Below are 24,049 nucleotides of genomic sequence, written 5' to 3'. Positions count from 1 at the left end.
CCTGAAAAGAGTGCTGATGTACGGACCAACAGTAAGACGCAGCCTAAGGACAAGAAGAAGACCAATGCGGTGCCATTTATGTTAATGAATACATTAACATAAAACCCAAAGGCCCTTTTCAGGGCCAGCCATATTTCTCGAAAAGAGATAGCCTTTCCATTGCCTACCCCTTTTTTTAAAAAAAAAATTTTTTAAATTTAAAAAAAAAATCCCATGTTAAATTCCCCTTGTCCGTAGAGTGACCCACGATTTATTGCCATGTTAAATTCCCCTTGTCCGTAGAGTGACCCACGATTTATTGCCATGTTAAATTCCCCTTGTCCGTAGAGTGACCCACGATTTATTCCCATGTTAAATTCCCCTTGTCCGTAGAGTGACCCACGATTTTTCGCCATGTTAAATTTCCATTGTCCGTAGAGTGCCCCAGGGGTGTTTTTAATGCTAATTCCCATTGTCCGTAGGGTGCCCCCCTTTACTACTATCAAGGTTCCTTTTGACATTTTTAGACTGGAAAGGATTCCAAAGCCGCGTGATGGAAATGAGGTGTTGAAAAGTCATCCAGCGGTGCATGACCATTCCACAGGTTTGGATAAGTAGAATAAAGACGAAAAATATTAAAAACAGAAGGCCAAGGACATCAACTTTCAAAACATACACATTTGTTGGGGGCTCATCTGCCAAATAATCATCCTTCGTGGGAACCTGAAATAACGTATCAAGGAAATTATTATTGTTTTGGACTTAAACATGAGGAAATTATTAATGTAATAAGATATGTAATGTATAATGTAATAATAATGTAATGTATAATGTAATAAGATATGTTTACCGTCCTCCTAATCATATTGCATATTAAAATATCAGTAACAACACAACAAAATATACTGAATCACTAAGCCAGTATGGAGGCGGAACACATACATATTAGCACGTTTAAGATATAATTATGTTAAATATATTTTCGACAGATTTCTTTATATATATATATATATATATATATATATATATATATATATATATATATATATATATATATATATATATATATATATATATATATATATATATATATATATATATATATATATATATATATATATATATATATATATATATATATATATATATATATATATATATATAAGTATTTGATGAATTTCAGTTAATTAGTTATATGTTTAGATGCACCATGTCCTTTACACTTACGTTAGACACTAACGTGGACACAACATCCTAATATCAACTTACGTTATTGACATATTACATTATCTAAAAATATTTGAATTTTCATTAAGCGACCAATTTTCAATGAAATCGGCATTTTCAGAACGGACCGAATCACGGCAACTTTTGTTTTCGTTTTAGGTAAACACTTTGAGGACAGAAAACATATTCTTTAAACCTTAATAATGCGTTCTGAAAATGCAGTTGTGACTTGTTGTCAAAGTTAGGAAGAAGAATCAGGGAAAAAAAAACTGCCAATGTTTTACCGAATTGATATAACAGAAAGTAATTATTGCTGAATTATTGCTGATCGGCTAAATCAGGATAACAATAAACTGAACTGATTACAAATGTTGAACCTATCTGTAACATAACTGAAAAATAGGTGTGAAGTTTGGTTTCATTTTGTCCAGTATGCTTTGCTCTAGTGTACAATGATGTATCTTTGAGTTCAGTGGTCCTCGTTGAGAATCACGTGATACAAAAGTTGACAAATGCAGTCCACTGACTGATTCACTTATCATGCTAATACACATTCATTTGTAATGACTACTCGAGTTTAATTTTGATACGTGTTTAAATACTTAGTTTTGTTTAAGTGTAAAAGATTTCACAGCTTATGAGCAAATTCTCCATCCAGGTTGCTGTTTTCGATGTAATATGTTCCCATACCAGCACATCCAAGTTGTTGTTTTAGGTTTAATATATTCCCATACAAGGGGTAGTTCCGATTGCTCTTTAAACCGATCTGAAATCTGCATTCACCTAAGGGGAGGCATGAAATATTCTAAGATTATTCGTCCATTTCAGGAAATACAAAATCAACCGGCTCTTTCCGGAAGTACAAACTTAATTAGCCATTTTTCGGAATTACACAGCTGTATAGATATCAATTCCCGTAACAGTTCCTTGCACGTTTCAGAATCCAAAGAATGTCGTGTGTCATTTCAGCTGCATGTCGATTTCCAATTATTAGAAGAAACGTAAACTGTTATAAATGTTACATTTTAAAATCTGATGCTTTTATAGCCAAACAGTATATACCGAAAACTGACGATATTAGTAGCACCAGTGTATTACTTAATTTAGTTATTGTGTCATTTTAAATAGAATAATCCGACTCTTTTCATAGAAAATGGTTAGCACAAGCGTTTAGTATTTGTCAGGACAGACTAAACATTGTTCGAGTTATGGAGTCAGTGCCGGAACAATTCCATGGTCTTACCAAATTTGATGAACAAAAACATGTGCAATAGACCAAAATACAATGTAGCGCTACCAAGGGATGAATACAAATAGACTAATGTAACATCTCTGTAATGAGGAGTTTTATGTTGCATCCTAAGATGAAGTTTAAAATAATTTTAAATCTACACAAATAAATCGTCAAACTGATGTGCAAAGTCAATTTTAAGAAAGGAATTTTATTCATCTCTAGGACATCTTGATTATCAAGATCAGGCTGATGCATATTAGAAACAGTAATCCCCAATATATAATTATTATCAATATGGGGCTATGTATATTAGAAACAGTAATCCTCAATATATACTTATTATCAAGATTGGATCTATGTATATTAGAAACAGTAATCCTCAATATATACTTATTATCAAGATTGGATCTATGTATATTAGAAACAGTCATCCACATTATATACTTATTATCAAGATGGGATATATGCATATTAGAAACAGTCATCCACATTATATACTTATTATTAAGATGGGATATAAGTATATTAGAAACAGTAATCCCCAATATATAATTATTATCAAGATGGGGCTATGTATATTAGAAACAGTAATCCTCAATATATACTTATTATCAAGATTGGATCTATATATATTAGAAACAGTAATCCCCAATATATACTTATTATCAAGATGGGATATATGTATATTAGAAACAGTCATCCACATTATATACTTATTATTAAGATGGGATATAAGTATATTAAAAACAGTAATCCTCAATATATACTTATTATCAAGATGGGGCTGATGTATATTAGAAACAGAATTCCTCAATAAATACCTATTATCAAGATGCGGCTTTGTATATTAGAAACAGTAATTTCCAATATATACTTATATTCAAGATGGGATATATGTATATTAGAAACAGTAATCCTCAATATATACTTATTATCAAGATGTGGCTGTGTATATTAGAAACATTAATTTCCAATATATACGTATATTCAAGATGGGATATATGTATATTAGAAACAGTAATCCTCATTATATACTTATTATCAAGATGGGGCTATGTATATTAGAAACAGTAATCCTTAATATATACTTATTATCAAGATGGGGCTATGTATATTAGAAACAGTAATCCCCAATATATACTTATTATCAAGATGGGGCTATGTATATTAGAAACAGTAATCCTTAATGTATACTTATTATCAAGATGGGATATATGTATATTACAAACAGTAATCCCCAATATATACCTATTATCAAGATGGCGCTGCGTATATTAGAAAAAGTAACCCCCCATATATACTTATTATCAAGATGAGATATGTGTATATTAGAAACAGTAATCCCAAACATATCCTCACTTCATCTAAATAATTGTCATATTAGTGCATGTTATATGAAGGTTCATATTATATAAAGGACAAGATTTCAAATTTTAAAAAATCATCTTCAGAAATCTAATGTATTTTTGAATTCTGCTAGATATGCTTCGTTATTCAGCAGCAAGTTATTTTTTCAAATAATACTGATACAAAATGTTGCATTAAAATTATTAGTTTCTATCGTCTATTTTTAAAAACATAATTGGTTAGTATTTTGCTACCAAATCGAATATTTCCTCCGTATTTTCTTCTTCTTCTTCTTTATTTTCTTTCTCTTCTTCTTCTTCTTCTTCTTCTTAAGTCGATACCATTTCGATTTAATCATGAATTCACATTGAACAGATGGTATAAGACGATTTACGTACTATTTATAAATAAAAATATTATTCATTCAAAATGAATACCAAATAAGTTCGAAAAGTAACCTATGAACATTTTGAAAAGTTGCCGACTGACACGCTTTGTTTTTTGTGCTCGTGACTTTTGATAAAATGTTGGTAAATAGAATTGGGTTGGACAGTTGTATCAAAATCATTCGACATAAACAAGAACAGATGAGGAAGATAATAATGATGATAATTACGCTGTTATAATGATGATAAGAAGGAGAACACTCATCAGATAATGTTTATGGAATGTACATATATTGAAAACATAATAAAAATTGTATGGGTTTCTAATTGCCAAGCAGTATCACGAACGAAAAAAAAATGTAATTGTCCTTTAATTTATTGACATAAATATATGTCGTGAATCGTATTAAGAAATGTCGTCAGTGTTTGTGACGTACGTTAGACAAACCTATCTTATCTCTGGAAGGTACATAATTTTCTTGGCAAGGAAATACACCTGAAAAATCGGCAAAGATGCATCAAAACACACGATGAGAGAATTGCTGAATCCATTTTTATGGTGGAGCTACCTTTCGGATTAAATTAAAACTTACTGTCTTCGACTCCGTTATCAAAAACTGTGTTCACATTATGTTTTTCATTCAAGATATTTACGATGTCCTCTTCTGAATTAAATTCCTTCTAAATTTCAATTATTTCCCTTAATTTGTGACGCAATTTGGTGAATTAGTTGCGAATTCGAATGCACCAAGACTGTATTATCTATATTACGCACTAACAAGGACGCAACGTACCCCAAAAAGGATATATTAAAGTGCATTTTCCGGAAATAGTATCAATTTTGTGAAATTACTGCTTTCACATGAATCGTCCAAATCCAACCAATGACTAAACACAATAAATATTTTATTGTCTGTTCAGGATCAGTGCTTCGTAGAATCGAATGCAAGTATAAAAAGTTCAGTGGTTAGTAAATCTTGAATAAACATCGTGGGGGATATTAATAATTTTTCGAGCGTTTACAATAGGAAGTAATAACAATTGATTGGCTTAATTGGTGGAATAATACCTTTGTAGTAATTCTGTCAACATTAATTGGTGTAATAATACCTTTGTAACAATTCTGTCAACATTAATTGGTGTAATAATACCTTTGTAACAATTCTGTCAACATTAATTGGCGTAATAATACCTTTGTAGTAATTCTGTCAACATTAATTTGTGTAATATTACCTTTGTAGTAATTCTGTCAACATTAATTTGTGTAATATTACCTTTGTAGTAATTCTGTCAACATTAATTTGTGTAATATTACCTTTGTAGTAATTCTGTCAACATTAATTTGTGTAATATTACCTTTGTAGTAATTCTGTCAACATTAATTGGTGTAATAATACCTTTGTAGCAATTCTGTCAACATTAATTGGTGTAATAATACCTCTGTAGCAATTCTGTCAACATTAATTGGCGTAATAATACCTTTGTAGTAATTCTGTCAACATTTAAATACGTATGTTTCTCCTTGATTCTTACAGTTGGATGTAATAGCCGATTGGATCAATTATGTTAGTGATACTTTATAAGCATTTTGATAGATATTTGCCAGATATGATCCTCCCAGTTTGTATACCGTCTCATCTTCTAAAAAACTTTATAATGTTCTTATTAAAAGAGGTGTCAGGAAAAAAAGCACATTCTTTACGTTTCTTGTCAACGTAAGGTAGGGTACAGAAAAAAAGAGTAAGAAACACATCCATTGCGAAATACTGTTCAAATGTTATGATTTTAGAGGCCAAAATTAATAGCATCTGTGGCTAGGCTCTTCATATATATATATATATATATATATATATATATATATATATATATATATATATATATATATATATATATATATATATATATATATGTATGTATATATATATATATATATATATATATATATATATATATATATATATATATATATATATATATATATATATATATATATATATATATATATATAATCCTCACGCTAATTGAAGTAATTGGGAGTCGACAAATTGAAGTATTTGTGAGTCGACAGTTGCCATTTTAATTGAAAGTTTAGAAAATTCCAATCGTTCAACGCCGTACATATAATAAATATCCTTTGGTAGATAAGGTCATTTCATGCGGATAAATTTACCTTATAGGATAAAATTGCAAACAATGTCAAATAATTACCGTACAGAATAAAATCGCATACAATGTGACACACTAACCGTACATAATATAAACGTATATAATTTGATGTACATACCGTACAGAATAGAATCGCATAGAATGTGACATACATACGGTACAGAATATAATCGCATACAATGTGTTACACTTACCGTACAGAATATAATAGCATAGAATGTGACATACTTTCCATACAAAATATAATCGCATGCAATGTGATACACTTACCGTACAGAATATAATCGCATACAACGTGACATACTTACCGCACAGAATATAATATCATACAATGTGACATAACTACCGCATGGAGTATAATGGCATAAACTGTGACATTCCGTATAGAGTATACTAATATTTAATGTAAGATACTAACATAGAATGCAACGCACCTTATCCAAGAGAATGGCATGTAATGTGGGCTAAATATCGTAAAATAATGGAATGGCATGTAATGTGAGCTAAATATCGTATAATAATGGAATGGCATACAATGTGAGCTAAATATCGTATAATAATGGAATGGCATACAATGTGAGCTACTTGCCGTATATAATATAATGATATGGAATGTGACATATATATAGTATATAATAGAACTATATATAATATAGTTATATACTTACCGTATAGAATAGAATGACATATGATGTAAGGTACTTACCATAAATAATAGAATGGCGAAGAATGTGAGCTACTTACTTTATACTGGAGTTCAACAACCGCAGCTTCCCGAATTTGGAACATTAAATTTATGGCTATCCACAAAAGGTTGACCATTGCCGTGCCAAATGCTATATTATTTCTGAGTTTCGCAAGTTTTTGCGTCATCTCCTTCTCAGCCTGAACGTCCTTGTCTAATGGATACAAGTACCTTGTAATAGAAAGAGTACAATAACTAATATGAACTAATAATACGTTATGAAAACGGAGTCTATATATGATTTCCGGTGAAAAAGCTTTGTTTTGTGTACAGTGGTTAGAAAACATTATTTGTAGAGTGAGATAATTTTAGAAAGTTGGCAAATTTTGTTTGGTGATTGAGATATAATTTGAAACAAAGCAGAACGTATAATTTAATGGCGTCCGATATATGACCTTGACCTGTTTAAGCTTCCGGATGTGTTGATGTGCTAAATATAGCGCAATTGGTATTTATTTCAACGTTTCTTGATGTAGAGACATTATTTTAAAGCTGCTTATGCCACTGTAATGGGGAGGAATCCAGCTGTTATGGGGTAGCAATAAAATATAGGTTCCACAGCTAATTATACAATGTCTGCTAAAGCCCATCCCATTTCTAAAGAAACCACTTCGGACACAACTTTGTTTTTAGAGATTATCCCAAAGAGCATTCTGATCAAATTTGATCAAACTTGGCTCAGTCCTAACTCGTTCTCCATCAGGTTGTTGTAACAGCAAATTCATATTTAGTTTAGGCAACCCATAAGTTAGGAGACATTCTTTCCATGCGTGATCAAACTTCTCTCATTCGTCCCGGTAAAGAACTCAAAATTAACGCTGACATAGTGGTTCTAACGAAGCCATACTGTTGTTTAATATTGATTTGGATGTTAATTTATGAGTAGAGTTTTATATTGAACATTCCACCTTTGATTAAATAGCTCTGATTAAGCACTTCTGAATAGGTGAAACCGGGTATATTTTCTCATATGGATGCTTTTGAAAATTATATTGTTTTCTTGACAGTATTCTAACACATGACTAACAGACCATTGTTTAAAATTCTTTTTAATAGTGGTTCGAAAGTAGTTTGTATGAAATCCAAATAGGTACATTGAAAGACAAACCATTTTGACACTGCATGACAAAGCAAAAAACTTTGATGGACGGAATGAAAGACAGGACACAGACGACGCACACATCTGTATCATGCCATACCCTAACTACATCTTGCACGAGCTGAGCTAAAAGTCTTCAAAACCTCGGCAGATATTGCACACAAAGGATGGAGACAAGACAATTAAGTGCTAATTTACTTGGGGTGAAAGTCAATGATGACATAATTTTGTTTTAAATGGTATGACAATGACTTACTTGTCAACGAATCTATTCCAGAAATTTCGTTCATTTTCCATCATCTTTAAAACTTCTCCTTGTCCTGAACCTGCATCATTGAGCCAAGTTGGATTGGTCAGATCTTCTTTTGTGTTGGGTCCAACTCTGTTATAGATGTCACCGGTCTCCATTTTGTCTTTGTTTGCTAAAGTTACGTTTACCATGTCATCAATGGAAACATGGTTTTCTCTTCTCTCCTCAAAAGACACCCCTGTTTGCTTTTTTCTTAAGATTCCTTTAAGTGGTCCTTTTTCTCCAGGAATTCTCCTGACACGGCCGTATTCGTTCTTCTCAGCTTCAGTTGATACGTTTTCATTGTTGTCTTCTGCAATTTGTATGAAAGCTGTATCGGGTTGACGTGTGGAGCCCAGTGTCTTTGAAGTCGCACCTTTAGCTTGCGTATGCCCCTTTTCTTTAAGAGCAAGGCGTTTTATATTTTCTTTAAGGGTTGCAATAAGATTAATGACTTCATCATCTTGTTCATCCCTCTGTCCTTCTGTCATTTTACGGAACATGTCTAAAATGTCTTTCAGTTGTGCAGACGGAAACAGTCTAGCAAAAAATCCTCGTTTCTCTGCCTTTTCTTTCTTATTCCTTTCCTCTTCGACTTTTTCAGCCTCAAGTTCCCGTTTTGTCCTCTTTTTAGGCATCTCGCGCGTTCCCCACGATATAACATTCATATTGACAAGAGAGTATATAATTAATAACAAGTACCCACTAGGAACAAGTAGGAAATACAGCAGGCCAAACACCACGTTGGACCACTCCTTTGGATGAAGAAGCGCCGCAAATGCAAAGATTACTGCGATGAATGCCAGGAATATCACACTGGGATGAAAAGGACTTTCCTGAATTGCGATAAGAATTGAACCCACTAAGACAATAATCATCACGAAAGCATACAATCCTGTGAGTAATTCGGCGATGAGAATCTGCCCCTTAGGCTTGAAGAAGAAACAAACTGTGAAATAAAATACAGCTGGGATAAGGGATATAATATAGGATGTCAGTGTGTCTAGCCCAAACACGAGGCGGAAAGCTCCAGCTATCATTAACAGAATGGTGGCTGGGCCGAGAAAGGAGGATGCCAGGAGCATGCACTGGTAGATGATGTACAGCATACTGATATTACTATTGATTGCCACGGTGTTCTTGTAATCTGTCAGGAGATCCACAGTGTTGGCTACAATTGAAGAAAACCAGCGCCTTCTTTGATTGAAATATTCCTCGAAACTTTCCGGAGCATATGTGTAGGCGTCGGCAGCAGCGGCATAATCGACTCGGTATCCTTGCTGTAGGAGAAGGGTGCAGAGCCAGCGGTCCTCGTCTTAAGATGAATAAATCTTTCAATACAAATAGTTCGTGGTGATAAATGCATATGTGAGCAGGACAGCGAATGATTTGTACATAATGACTATTGGATCATATCAGAAATAATTTTTTAGTAGTATTTCGATGTCTTACTAAATTTAATACAAGATAAACCTATTCTTAGTGACATGTTTTGCCCTCCCTACCTCGTCTCTCACGCACGCTGTTATAATTTCTATTTTCATACGTGAATCAATTACATAAATTTATACAAAGGTGCATACCATCAGAAACGGCTATTTTGCCAGATTATAGTACCTACATGTAAAACATCTCCTTCAGTACTATTTGCTGTTGGAGTGGAAAGGCCAGATAGATTTGGTGCATGTAATATTCAGCAATAAAATTATCATTGTTGAATGCTATTTAATAAGCTTGATCTTTTGAATGTATTTTGACTGTTGATGATTCGGGATATAGTTGGAGAGGCTGGATATTATAAACAGTCATCCGTTTTCTGACTTGCGCAATAAATCTGGAGACATGGGTTAAAGACGGATATTGTATTACCATACTATTACTATTATATTGATTTATTCTGCAATGTGCTGAATAGAATACCATGTCCTGATTGGTCAACATGGTGCATTTAACTTCTTTCGTCAGAGATCAAGAAGTATAGGTACTTATTATTTCATATTTCTCTGGGTTAGTGGAATAACTCGTACTCTAACGATGTTGCTTTTGTTCCTTTCACATTGATAATCGGCTTCCATCTTTTTTCAAGTTTACACCGACGACCGTAAACACAGGCCACGGAACTGCAATTTCATATTATGATGAAGTTATGCAATAAGCCATCAACTTGATGGTCAACATCAACATTTCTCATTTAGCTTCGGCTTTATATATATATATATATATATATATATATATATATATATATATATATATATATATATATATATATATATATATATATATATTAGGGTCGGCCTCCGTGATCTAAACGTTAGTACACGAGATCATAACGAGGTTTCATTTCTTTATTAATTTCTAGCTGGGTTTGATGTCATATATTTTCTAAAGAAACATCAATATAAATTAAATTTTAAGTTTGGGATTACCTTGGTCAAACTTAATATGGTGTATGGCTTCGGTTGGTTGGATGGTATATTTTCTCATCACATTATTATCCATGAGCGCTGAACCCCGAAATATTGAGAAACATCCTGGGCTGCATAGGACACAGCCAAGTACGTGCTCCGTAGCCTTCTGAAGCCAGTGGCCAACAGCATATTCAAATTTCTGATACCAGACTAATGGTCCTGAAGTGTATATATATATATATATATATATATATATATATATATATATATATATATATATATATATATATATATATATATATATATATATATGGTCTCAAATGGGTACTGATTAAATATTAAAGTTATGAAACGAGTTCAATGACGTCCAGATTTTGTGAGCCTTTGCGAGCAAACGTTGGACATCATTCAACGGGTTTCAGATATTTAATATTCAATCATTGCTCTTTTGAAATTCTTTTTATCACATAGATTTTATTTAATTGGAATTTATTAAGATGTAAACAACAATTGATAATTTAGTTCATTCTGACAGACGATGCGCTTTTCATTTGTTGTGCAAAAATATAGTCCCTAACAATTTTGAACTACTAAAAGTAGATTATACTTTTTTACAAACTATAAATCAAAGAACAGGAGTCTGTCCGAATAAACAGTGCAGTTTATAAAGATAAATCATTTTTCAAAACAGAATGATTAATGTGTGTGATGTCCCATTATTTAATACGGTACACAGTAGTCCCAGAGTACATGTTTGCCCTAAAATGTCACTTTCACAACTAAACATTACTTTGTTGCGATTTTGATGTGAAACAGGATAACTGAATGCAGAAATTTACATATTTCCTGTAATGTTCTTTTTTTTGTGGCCGGATATTTGCAGTATTCAATTTGTAACAGTAGACTACACAGAAGACGTAAAACCAAATCTTTCTGAGTCGGATTTGCATCAGAAATTTCCTGCGTTAATATGCTGTGGGTGGAGACAATTATGTCACCTGGCATACCGGTTTATGTCGAAATTCTTCTTTGATTAGAGGTGAGTTTATTTACTTCTGTAAGTTAACATTTAAACCACGCTTGTAGATAGCGTGGATTCTGTGTTACGCATATACCGTCCTTCCCCAACTCAACAACCCACTAGCTATCAAACGAGCAATACCCTACGTTTTACTTGTTGTTGTTGTCTTGGAGCTATACACTATTGTTTCTTATGATGATATTGTTATACGTGACATAACAAACCCCTGTACATTGTCCATATTCAGAAAACTAAGACAATTTTTCCTCAATTTCCTTTCGCGTGTCGAGTTGAAAAAATGGCCTCCAAAATGTTCATTGGAAACAAAACATTCCAGAAAGCAAGGTTGAAAAGGTTTTCACACGATCGGAGCCAATCAGTAAAGAGAATACTGTACAATAATTTCGTGGGTTTCTTCGGACCAGTCAGAATTACATAAAGTGATATGATCACGTGTTATAATATCAAAAATATTTAACTGTACACTCTATAGGCAAAGTGTACCGACTATATATATATATATATATATATATATATATATATATATATATATATATATATATATATATATATATATATATAATTATTGGTGATTACCTTTAACGTACTTTGCCTAATGTGTGTATCTTAAAGTCCATGTTGTACACTACAGAAATACAAAAATATATTAGATAAGGGGTGGTAAATTGTGTGGTCTTACATAATTGGATATTGAAGAGTTAATTCCCATGCTAAACGTCGCCGTCTACCACAATTCGGAACCGAGGATAAAAATGATATTGCCAGAGCATGTGCAAAGATCTGTAGAGGGCCAAGATATATAAAAAATACGCAAACAGTAATAATCATGGCGAGTTGACATATTACGCTGTTGTGTGGCCCTTCCTGTGAAAACCAGTTTTGTAACCCTCGTTTCCGCGACCCCGTCTGTAACGGGCGTATTTTACGCTGATTTGTTGAACTCTTATGCGGTCAGTGATGTATTGTATGAAAACCGATGTGAAAAATTTTTGTGCATCACATGGCGAAAATAACGAAGAATGCATAGTATGGAAATGGTTGAGAGAAATTTTATGACAGAAATATTCAAAGACGTTGATACAAATCTCAGAATGATTATGCAAATAGAAACAAACCTGACATTTATCAAATATATCACACGTGTTTAGGTGATTTTTACACTCCAACACGGATCATAGATACAACTTGCTTACCAAACCAAAAACTATATTGATTCCACCGATTTCAGCAAGAAAATGGATGTTTCTCGGGTAAATATTCTTAAGACTATATGGTTTTCCAATAAGTAGCATAATAAATAAAAAACAATCAAGTTTAGTAAAATTCAACAAATATTTTGTTTTATGGATTATGAATTTATAATTTAACAGTGACTTACAATATTGTGAACTAAATATCAAATAGTCCTAACAGTCCTGTCACAAAACCAAACGTATACGGCGTTCCGAAATAATTCCTGTACTCAATGTGCTTATTTGTCAATAGTAATGGAGGAGTTTATGTTCACAATATTATAATCCAGAATGTCTTTGAATGAATTCACAATAATCCCAAAATACTGTTTTAGTCTTAAAAGCCGTTCAGCACTTTGTGATTCCAATGATGATATTTTATATAAAAGATCCTTCTGAAAATAAATCTGAATACAGTGGAAGTTAAAGATAGGATTAATTATTCTTGTTGATCTGAGATTTACATACACCCCCACTTACACCCACACATACACCCCCACTTACACTCTCACATAAACCCTCACTTACACCCCCTCACTTATAATGCCACTTACACTCCCACATACACCTCCACACCCCCCAACGTAAACCCTTACTTACACCCCCACATACACCTCCACATACACTCCCACTTACAACCTCACATACACTCCCACATAAACCCTTACTTACACCCCAACTATCAACCCCACTTAAACCCCCATATGCACCCCACATACACTCCCACTTAACCCCCACTTACACCCCACATACGCCCCCACTTACACTCCCACACACACATCTAAACACCTATATGATCAAGTTAATAGAAATAGGTGGGTTGAAGTGTCTTGAAATTCCTTTCAGAAATTTGCAATTCTTTTTCAATGTTTTCGTATTTTTCCATCTATAATATAATCTCTGCTACGCTTGTTACATGGCTGTTTCAAGTGCCATCAAAGACCATTGGGTTTCCAGGTTAGCTATTTAACTGTCGTATATCATGAAATGCCATGAACACGTGCCTTGGAGCTGAAACTATATGTTGTGCTCTGATTGACAAGCTAAATTGGACAGATATTTGTCTTTGAACATGTATCATTGTCAACTGCGATACCGTAGAAGTACGTCCTTGTGACAAAAAATAAAATAATATATATATATAATACAAAAGGTGTGATTCCTCTGACAACAACGGAGTCATCATAGTTATCAACAGTGAATATTTCGTTACAGAAACTGCGTAACGCCGCCGTCGAAGCTGTAATTGAGCCTTTAACGTGCTTAATGTTTCCTTGTCAGCAACACGTATTGTTAGCACGTTTGCGTGTTTTGCTCTGGAAATAATATTTTAAACTCTCAGACAAAACCAGAAGATGTGCGTCAGAGTAATTGCGCATACAAAATTAACCATTCGAGTTGAGTTATAAAAGGTGTGTTGCAAATTCGAGGTTGGAATTAGGATTTGCGTTGAGGATTATATCTTCGATTCAGCGTCATTTACACCACCTCAGCATTAAGGTCTTCGGCCTGCATACGCTACATTTCCGCATTGTCCGTGATAATTTTGGAAAACATCAATGAAAGACCAAAATTACTGGCATTGTCATCGCTTTATGTTGCCAATCTCAGAGTTGTCGAGGCAACATCGACGTGAGCCAGGTATATTCCGATTTCTTATCCATCAATGACTTATCGGGTGTTGTTGAAAAGAGCCGTTGTCCAGTTTTAGACAAAACCCACTCTGGTATTATCAATAAATGTCTCGTTGGCAGAAAATAACAATTTGTATTTCGAACTAGCAGTTCTCTTAGCAGGATCATTGTGAATATGTGCTTCAAACGAATAAAAGTATTAATCTCGAATGGATTCACCATTCATCCCTCGTGCATGTCTGTTAAATTCAGGATCAGATACATACCTGAACAAGGTTATGTTTTATATATTATCCTCACTGAGTTCGTCTAGCTTGTTCGTTATAAGTTACCAGGATTAAAACTGCATTGTCCAGCCCGGATGTTGTGATCGTCGCCTGTGAGATCGTGACAGGTGAAAGCACCTCCGCTAATGCTGATAACTGATCACGTGCATCATTATTTATTATATTTCGAAACTCCGAGGACATATCAGCCGCTGAAGATAAAAAGCTTTCACTATTTACACGGTTGAAACTGCTAGCGTGGTAGTTTTCGCACTCATCATTCGAGTCAATTGATCAATGTAATTGCTCTTCAGGTCATCTCTCGAAGGGCCCGGACGATTTTGTCTACCTCCTCCATCCCGATTTGTTGGGCGATTGGTTGTAACGTCCATAAGATTTTCGGGGTTACAGTACTGAAATAACGTCTCCAGGTACGACTTTGGAATGCAAAATGGTCCTGTGCGAAGACTTATAAGAATCCGTGATAGCGTCATAAACTAAATTTACCTTGTCCGTCGAAGTGATACCGGCGATTAAAGATGTGCGGTGAAACCAGTCGCAGCCGAAGAATTATTAACATTTCAAAATTGCAACAGAATCGCACCCTAATCTTCAGATCAGCCCAACATGGATCTAATTGAGGAACTGAAAGTGTTCACGAGTTATCACTGGGTGAATATTTCAATGACGGCGGTGAGTGTTGGCTTGTGAACTATTATTGCGAAATTGGATACTTGCCCATGAGCACTTTTGATACTGCCTTGGATTTCTTCATTCTAGATCGTATGTCCCAGTTGCTACACCGACCGCTTGCCACGTAGCACCATGTCGTGATAAAACTCCGAAGTATTATCCTCGCAAAGACCATCAAAAACGAATTCGAATGAAAATTTGGCCAACTGCAAAATACACATAGTTGCACCAGTACGATCTCTAAAGAACGTCTCTCGAGTGCCATTACTGCGCTGGAAAAAATGATTTGAAACTAGAGTTTCATTTTCCTTGCAAAGACAATTGTAGTGGTTTTCGGAGTGGTACTGACCAGCATGCCATGCATTGCTGAGTTTTATTGCCTCAACGTTACTGTAGTATACGTTAGTTACTGTAGTGTACGTCATCGATCGATTCTTGCATCAATAACTGGTATGTTTTTTCATCCACGACAGCTTCGACGAGTAATTTCCAGTTGCTTTGTTAATTATTTTCACGGAATTATTTCACCAGTAATTCGACCAAACAGTGTTTGGGCATCACCACACATTGTGGTGGTACATGGGGTATTACCGGTTTTCTGTTTATTTTGACACTCATGAGACTCGTTCAGGCTTTCTTACCCGGGGATCGAGGAGTGATTTGTGTGTCCTCAGCTTTTGCGGACACCGTTGTGGACGCATCATGATAAGTTTCAGATTTATATTATTCATCGACGGACAAGAACTTCTATTACGGATTCGCTGATGTATATTTTGGGCCTTGTGCTTTAGGTATGCCTGCGATATCGTGGATTACTCTGATTGCCCCAAACTCCATTCGAGAACGTCAATTTGTGCAAGGACTTGAGTGTTTGTGGCTTCTTAAATTCGTCGGCATTGTCTCCCGTTGAAGCTGCGATCGCTTGAATTTCATCGTGGAGTGTTTCGTGTTCTTTTCTTCGCCTCAGACGCGCTTGTGATTTCTTTTGTGGGTTTGATCAAAGGGTCCAATGCTTTTCGAACCCTGCTGTGAGAGATCACAGGCGAAGTGAGGTGCCATCAATGTATATCTTGGATAGGATGCCTTTACATTATGCTTGTCTGGAGTACTTGGAATCATTATTAGAATTATTTTGCATGGCTCTCAGTTGGACTGATAGTTGGCAGTAGTGACTTAGACGGAGTTTGTTTTCTTTGGGTCATAATTATACCGTCTACACACGCGCATGCTAAACGTATGATTAACATATTCTATCGAATCCAGTATAATAGCCCTTCACGGATTTGTCAACATAGATTCCTCTGGTAGATGTGATCAGAAGAATCTATATTGACTAATCTGTGAAGAGCTAATTGCACGTGCAAACATATGTTTTGAATCTAATCCAATATAGGTCATCTGCGCATTAAGCGTAATAAATATTTCCTAACCTGTGTACTTGAATTCTGTTTAACACCATCATCATGTTGTCAATATCGTGGATTAGATTGCGATTTGTATATGTCGCTGACTAAATTGTATTTCGTTGGTATTTTGGCATTTTCCATACGAGAATATTTGTGCGAGCTAAGATTGTTTATTCGAAATCTTGTCTTTGCATACAAACAAGTTATTCTTGGACGCTTAGATCTCATCGAACGACGGTGCTGCTTTGATGTCGTTTATGTTTCGACGGGATCGGGCGTCAATAATTCATCATAGACTTTATTGAAATCATTTTTCATCGTCTGCAGATTGCGATACTAGGCATAGTGTATCCCAGGTGAATCATCCTACAGTAAGATTTTACAAAGCTGCGTTTTTCTGGAGCCTGATGGAATTAAGATAATTATTCGTATTGAATGTGCAAATAAATGATGCTTCTGTGTGTTTGATTGCCGAAAATTCTATTACGTCAAGGGGATCTTTGATCGACAAGGTGTTATTGATCACTGGTTTATACAATAAAAATGAATTCGTATTGTCCTTGATGTTGTGCGCGGGCAGATATGTTCGATTAAATCAAAGATGTTTCCACGAATGGTAGATCTGCTGTCATGTGGAGTTGTACATGTGACGGTGGAAAAAAAAACATGTCTGCGAAAAAGTCGAGGACGACACAGAAAGGATATTATAACTGTGCTGATTAAACAAACAGGGTTACGAGGTCGAAAACATTCATGAGAAAAGGTTTTCCTTGATATAGCTACTGTAGACGCGGAACACTATTCAATATTCGATGGAATGAGAATGATCAATTACAAGCGGGCGAATATTCCATAAATCGAGTCGATCATGCTCTTTTGTCAACATGACCCCACTTGTAAGCATTTAGACACAATTGAAAACAGACAAGTCGCACAATACGAGAACGGATAGTGAAATGCATTGTCAGTGATACCATGCAAGTTGCAATGGCACTTTGCGGTAATTTGCAGTCAGTTTAGTAATGGACTCCAAACTGACCCCATGAGATAACATGCATAGATTCCAAATTGTCTTCCCTGTATTAAAGTCCGCGTAATTATTGAATAGGCACCGCAGCTGTTAGCTAAACAGAGAGTGCTGCTCGTGTTGATTAAACATCGTTCCTGACATAAGTCGGACAAATAAGCTGAACCGTTGACGCCGAAAGATTCAACAGACATCGGCGATTCGTTCAAACGTATCATCAATTTCAAGAATCAGCAAGATGACCAAAACATTTAAAAGAGGTATCCCGGCAAAGATGCTTTTGGAGCAGATATGACGTTGAAGGAACAATAAGAAAAGATTCGTTGCGGACATGACAGCGTTCATCGCGATCATGCCATCCTTAAACTATTTAGCTGTACCCACATGGACCAATTATCTGGACATCAGTATGTGCAAGAAATGGTAAAGCGAAATGCTAATGTTCCAGGAGGATCATGCAAATGGGTAATGAGATATCCCGCAGTCGTAGCCGGTTTAAAAAGTGAGATCATAGGAAAAAAGACTAGCCTGATCCAATGGGATGAATTCTGCCACATGCCACCCCAGTCTTGTCGCTCCTTTTCAATCTGTCCAGAAGAAGCCGCACAGCACCCGGCTTAAAGTCGACATCTCCATCTAATGCTAAAATAAATGTGTTTTCAGCCTGGAAGAAAAAGAGTTAATTACAAGATTAAAATAAGTGTGCTTGAGAGCAATTGCTTAAGTTGCTCTGAAAGATATATACAATTTGAAAGTTGAACTATACAGCGCCACGTTAAAGGTGTAATTTCAAATCGAACTCAGCTCTAATATGGACCAATCAAGGACTTAATCTCACGTTTTACTCCACAGAGTTTGAAATTTTACAATTGCTATTTGTTCGTACATGTATATGTTCTGAAATATTGTCGATTTTTTTTCTTGATCTTACAAAGGTTGCATTTTCTCTCTCAAAATCATTTCCGCACATTTTAAACTCGAAATTTGCATCCTCAAAAGTGTATTTATGCTTGAGGAAATGCATCTCTCAATAAAAGAATAATTAAGAATTACAATCACATGTAAGCCAGGTGCTAAAAGAAAACAAAACACCCCCTTCCCAAACATTTTTTTTATCTCGTTATTCTTGTTATGCTAGTAGGTACCACTGAACGAATTATCCCACGCAGCTGTTATGGCATCGCCCTAAAAGACCATTCATATTCTGTCTGTCATTTTCATGAACTGATTAGAGAAAAACTTTAATTGCATTCACCATGATCTAGTATAGTTTAAGTCAACCAGTGTGATTCCGTTGGCTTCAGAAAGGTCAGGTGCATATCAATATTTCAGCAATTCGTTCAAATGCAAATTAATGTATTTCCACAAACATGCAATATAACCAATGCAAATTGTTCGTATGTTGTGTTTGTGTTAGTGCATGACATACGTCAGGTTATCTTCGAGTATTTGAATATATAGCCAATGCACTGGATTTCATCAAAAAAATTTTTCAAAATGAAGGAACAATAAAGCACATGTCAATGGAAAAATCCGAAAGGTATTCTTGTCTAGTTCTGGCACCATAATTGAATTATTACAACACACATCGCCTCATACGGATCTTATCACTTGCATCTCCAGGTCAGATGTTTTCGTGACTAAAGAGTATCCAGAATCTCCTGGTCAGATTATTTTTTGTGACGAATGTATTACATGGGCTGCTCTGAATGCATTAAGTTTGACAATTCACCATTCGTAATGGACTGAAGTTCCTGTGTTCGATCCTGAATAGTGACTACTAACATAATTAAGATATTCTTGGTGCTTTTTTAATACCTTATAACTGACGCACTACATTTATTTAAAATGTATATAAATGGAGGAATTCGTCCTTCACAGGCCTTAAGTTCAATAATCCTCGACCCCTGCCTGGAAAAACAATAAGCCCTAAAATAACCGAAATGCAAACCATGAGTGTAGCATGGAGCCATCGCTAGCATTTTGTTAAACCTGTTTTTGCATGTTGTTGTGCCTTAAAGACGATCACCGAAGGCGCCTAAGATCATGCGGGACCGATACAAACCGCATGCTGCACGCATGCGCTGCCATTTTTTTTAATGATGGAGAAATATTCCAGTTAGAGATACTTCATAACTGACCATATGGAGGCACTGCGTTACTACAGTCCATTTAAAGATTTATTAAAAATATCTAGACAATGAAGGGTAGCAACATTTGTCAACAATTAATGAGAGGGAACACTGTTGGATGCCATATATTGTGCTTGGGTACTTACTGTATGGGCATTTCTGTAGAAGAAACGGGCACAGAGTCCGAGGTGCAGCTTTGTGATTCATGTCATTGTAAATGTTTGCATGATAGACTAGTTTAGAAATGAAAGAGGGTTAGAATGTGTGTGTGTGTGTGTGTGTGTGTGTGTGTGTTTGATTTGGATTTTTAGCTTAGCTTTAACAATGTTTCAGTCCAATTGCTACGATGTCTGCAGTGTGGTGGTTTATAGTGATGTCTATCTAGTCAAACCATAGACACGCAGTATCATGACCCACCCAGTCACATTATCCTGACACCAGACCGACCAGTCCTAACACTAGCCACTTAATGCTGAGCTCTTAGCGCGGCGGATGTGAATAGCATTTTTATAAGTCTTTTGGTATGACTCAGCCGGGGATCGAACTCGCATGCACACGAAGAACGCGTGATATAAAATATAATTGAAGCCTTGACTGGAATTCGATCCATGCAAGCGTTGTAGTAGATAGAATATGTAAAATAAAACATGTAATGAAGCTGATTGTTGATGATTTGTGATGATGCACATATTACAATAGACTGTATTGGCTATGTATACTATATACGGTGAAAGGTTTGTGCAGTGATTTTAACCAGTCTTGAGGGGATAATACCGAAACAATACCAGATGACCCTGCGCGTGGAACTTGATCCTGGATTTTGTCATTTACGACGACGGGATAATTATTCCATGCTTGATCACGTCGAAGTTAAAATAAATTGTTTCTTCCACGAATAAAGACTGTCGTCTTATCTTTTCGAACGAACAGTAAAATAATAGACATTGGGACAGCGAAAAGAAATATAAATAACCTATGCCTAAAAAAAAACCACTTTACAGATCGTAAATGCAGTAAAAGGACTTTGTGAAAGGGTCTACTTACATAGAGTACAAAAAGAGGTTACAAATTAACAGGACAAGATGGGATACTGCTAATAGAGGCAAGATGGGATATTGCTAATTGAGGCACGATGGGATACTGCTAATAGAGGCAAGAGGGGATACTGCTAATAGAGGCACGATGGGATACTGCTAATAGAGGCAAGAGGGGATACTGCTAATAGAGGCACCATGGGATACTGCTAATAGAGGCACGATGGGATACTGCTAATAGAGGCAAGAGGGGATACTGCTAATAGAGGCAAGAGGGGATACTGCTAAAGCCCGTGCGAGGCAATAGAGGCAAGGTGGGATACTGCTAATAGTGGCAAGATGGGATACTGCTAATAGAGGCAAGAGGGGATACTGCTAATAGAGACGAGAATGCGATACTGCTAAAGGGGATACTGCTTCAACGATGTTAAACAGAGACAGAAAGAAGACTTGGAGAAATTTCTGCTTCAGCAGAATGGAGCAGAACAAGCCTTTCTCATTAAACAGCAACAGCGAGATGATGAGGCAAGAATAAAACGACAGGAAAAAGAAGAAGCGGAAAAAAACAAGGTCTAGGAGAGAATGAGGACAGTGAAAGTCAAACAGTGACGGTACTCTTAGACATTGTGGCAGAGTTAATGAGTCTAAAACAAATGTGTCAGATTTCATTAATACGACCCATGAGAAGAAAACCTTCCCGGGCCAAACGCTCTAACCCCGTCAACACGCCTACTATGTCTGAGATACCAACCCTAGTGATTTCTACCAAATCAACAACATCAGCAGGTCCAGAAGTAGGTCCTTGCCGTGTCAATGGGATAAGGCAGTTAAAGCTCATCAACTACAGTTCCAGACTTTTTATATATAAAAACCCCCAAAAACAAATACCCAACGGTCCTTTTCAGGGCTACCCATTTCTCTCGAAAAGTGACTACTCCATGTTTGCCAAAATCAATCAAAACTCAAACTCCCCTTTTTCCCCATGAAGGAAGTGCGTGAGTGAGTGTAGGTTCTTATTTTAAAAATCAAAACCAGGAGACACGTTTTTCTTTCTGATATATTCTCTGTAAATATTTACAATCCATTGTCACAACACAACACGACACTTGAAACAATTCATTTTTCGTCTTTTGTTGTCTTTTCACTCTCTCCTTTTCTTTTCAATTTCTTCACTGTCACAGGTTATTCCTTTTATTCCTCACTTTCTTCTCGTCTTCTTTTGTTCTCTTTCTGGACGTGTATGGGTTCTTCTTCCTTTTCGGAGGGTACCTCTTCTTCCTGTCTGGAACCCCTCTCTCCTTCCTGATCCTGTTTTTTCTTATGGCATTCTGAAGACCAATGTCCTTTCTCTTGCCACTGATAACATGTATCTTGACCGTTGTATGTTGTGATGCCTGTCTCGCTTTGAGGATATGAACATTCCGAAGACCAATGCCTTTTCTTCTTAAATATAAAGCTAGTATCTTGACTTTAATATTAAAAAGAGGGGGACTAGTACGTCGGCTTCTCTGACGAAAACACCTCTCAAAGCTCTGATTAGGAGTTCATCTGTGTTGACTGTTCCATCTTTCTGGTCGGATTGAAAGAGAAATTAATAAATTGAAGGAAGACACTGATCCTTTATATAGGGAAGACACTGACCTTACCCTAATAAATAGAGGATCATGGCGTTTAAAATGTAGTCGTTTGACATTTTGCAATCAAGATGAAACAATCGCATCATTTCGTCAAGAAAGGAGAGGAAAGTAAGAGACATAAATTTGGCTTATCACATTGTACCATAACTAAAGTGTTGGTTCAAATCCATGCCATTAATTTTGAAGATGACATGAGTGAACCAGAAACCAGACCGAGAGAGTCAAAGTCAAATCAAAGTCCACTCCCAGTAACCCCTGAGAACTACTACCACATTCGAGAGACGAATAAACGCTTCTCTACAACCACTGCCTACACGTACACGGTGAAATTTAAAGCTGTCAAGGCAGACGTACTGCTAGGGAAAGCAGAGGGGTTCATCACCGATTTGTGGGATTCTTTGCTAATCACAGTGAAATGGCAATGTCGAGCCAACGAAGACGATGGCTTTATACCTTATATTTATCAGACAGTCTGATGTCCCCCGTTTGGATCGAGTTTAGCAGGCCATCAGAATCGACACCTTACAAAGTCATCAACAAGATTCAACACGTGTAGGAGTCCAACGACAAGTTTCACATCACTGATGGAAAAGTGACACTGTACATAGCTCACTTGTCTTTCCACAAATGGACAGGACGCAAAAAAGTGTTTCTGGTGGTCGACTTTCGCAGCACCCAAACGCCTCGTCCGATTTAATAACCAACAAAAACGACATGGCAGAATGGAAAAGTGACTGGGATAACATTCGACATTGGGACAGAACCAAAGAACGAAGAGAAGCAGAAGGTCTGTTACAACAAGCGGGGTTATTTAAGGACATTGATTGTGGTTTCCAGAAATGCAAAAACTGCAAGACGTCTTGGCTCCATGCTACACCTTGAAAGTACAACCTCAAGAAGCGTGTGGTGAACTGTTGTTTCGAGGTAAAAATTTCAAAGACGGAAAATATATTCACGTCTATCATCACGATAAACATTTCGATGCTATTACCAGTATCACCGGATTCCTGGAATTCAGTTATTATTGTGAGAAATGTGAATATGGTTATAGCAAGCGACATCAACC

The 24,049-nt window shown here is 35.7% G+C and overlaps 1 pseudogene across 1 annotated transcript in view; it reads right to left on the bottom strand.

The window, feature by feature from the left end:
* Nucleotides 1–441: 441 nt before the first annotated feature.
* Nucleotides 442–24,049, bottom strand: part of LOC149792387 (chitin synthase chs-2-like) — a 91,118-nt pseudogene continuing 67,510 nt past the window's right edge. Inside the window, exons 29-33 of the transcript XR_016423316.1 lie at nucleotides 18,709–18,844; nucleotides 10,899–11,099; nucleotides 8,440–9,787; nucleotides 7,084–7,255; nucleotides 442–702 (exon numbers count right to left, since the gene is read on the bottom strand). The product of XR_016423316.1 is annotated as a chitin synthase chs-2-like (transcript). The remainder of the gene's footprint in view (nucleotides 703–7,083; nucleotides 7,256–8,439; nucleotides 9,788–10,898; nucleotides 11,100–18,708; nucleotides 18,845–24,049) is intronic.

This window comes from Sinohyriopsis cumingii, chromosome 9 (genome assembly GCF_028554795.1).
Source record: "Sinohyriopsis cumingii isolate HCF-2022 chromosome 9, ASM2855479v2, whole genome shotgun sequence".
Classification (NCBI taxonomy): Eukaryota; Metazoa; Mollusca; class Bivalvia; order Unionida; family Unionidae; genus Sinohyriopsis; species Sinohyriopsis cumingii.
The sequence above is the reverse complement of the archived record's forward strand: the minus strand, read 5'-3'. Positions and strand labels throughout refer to the sequence as shown.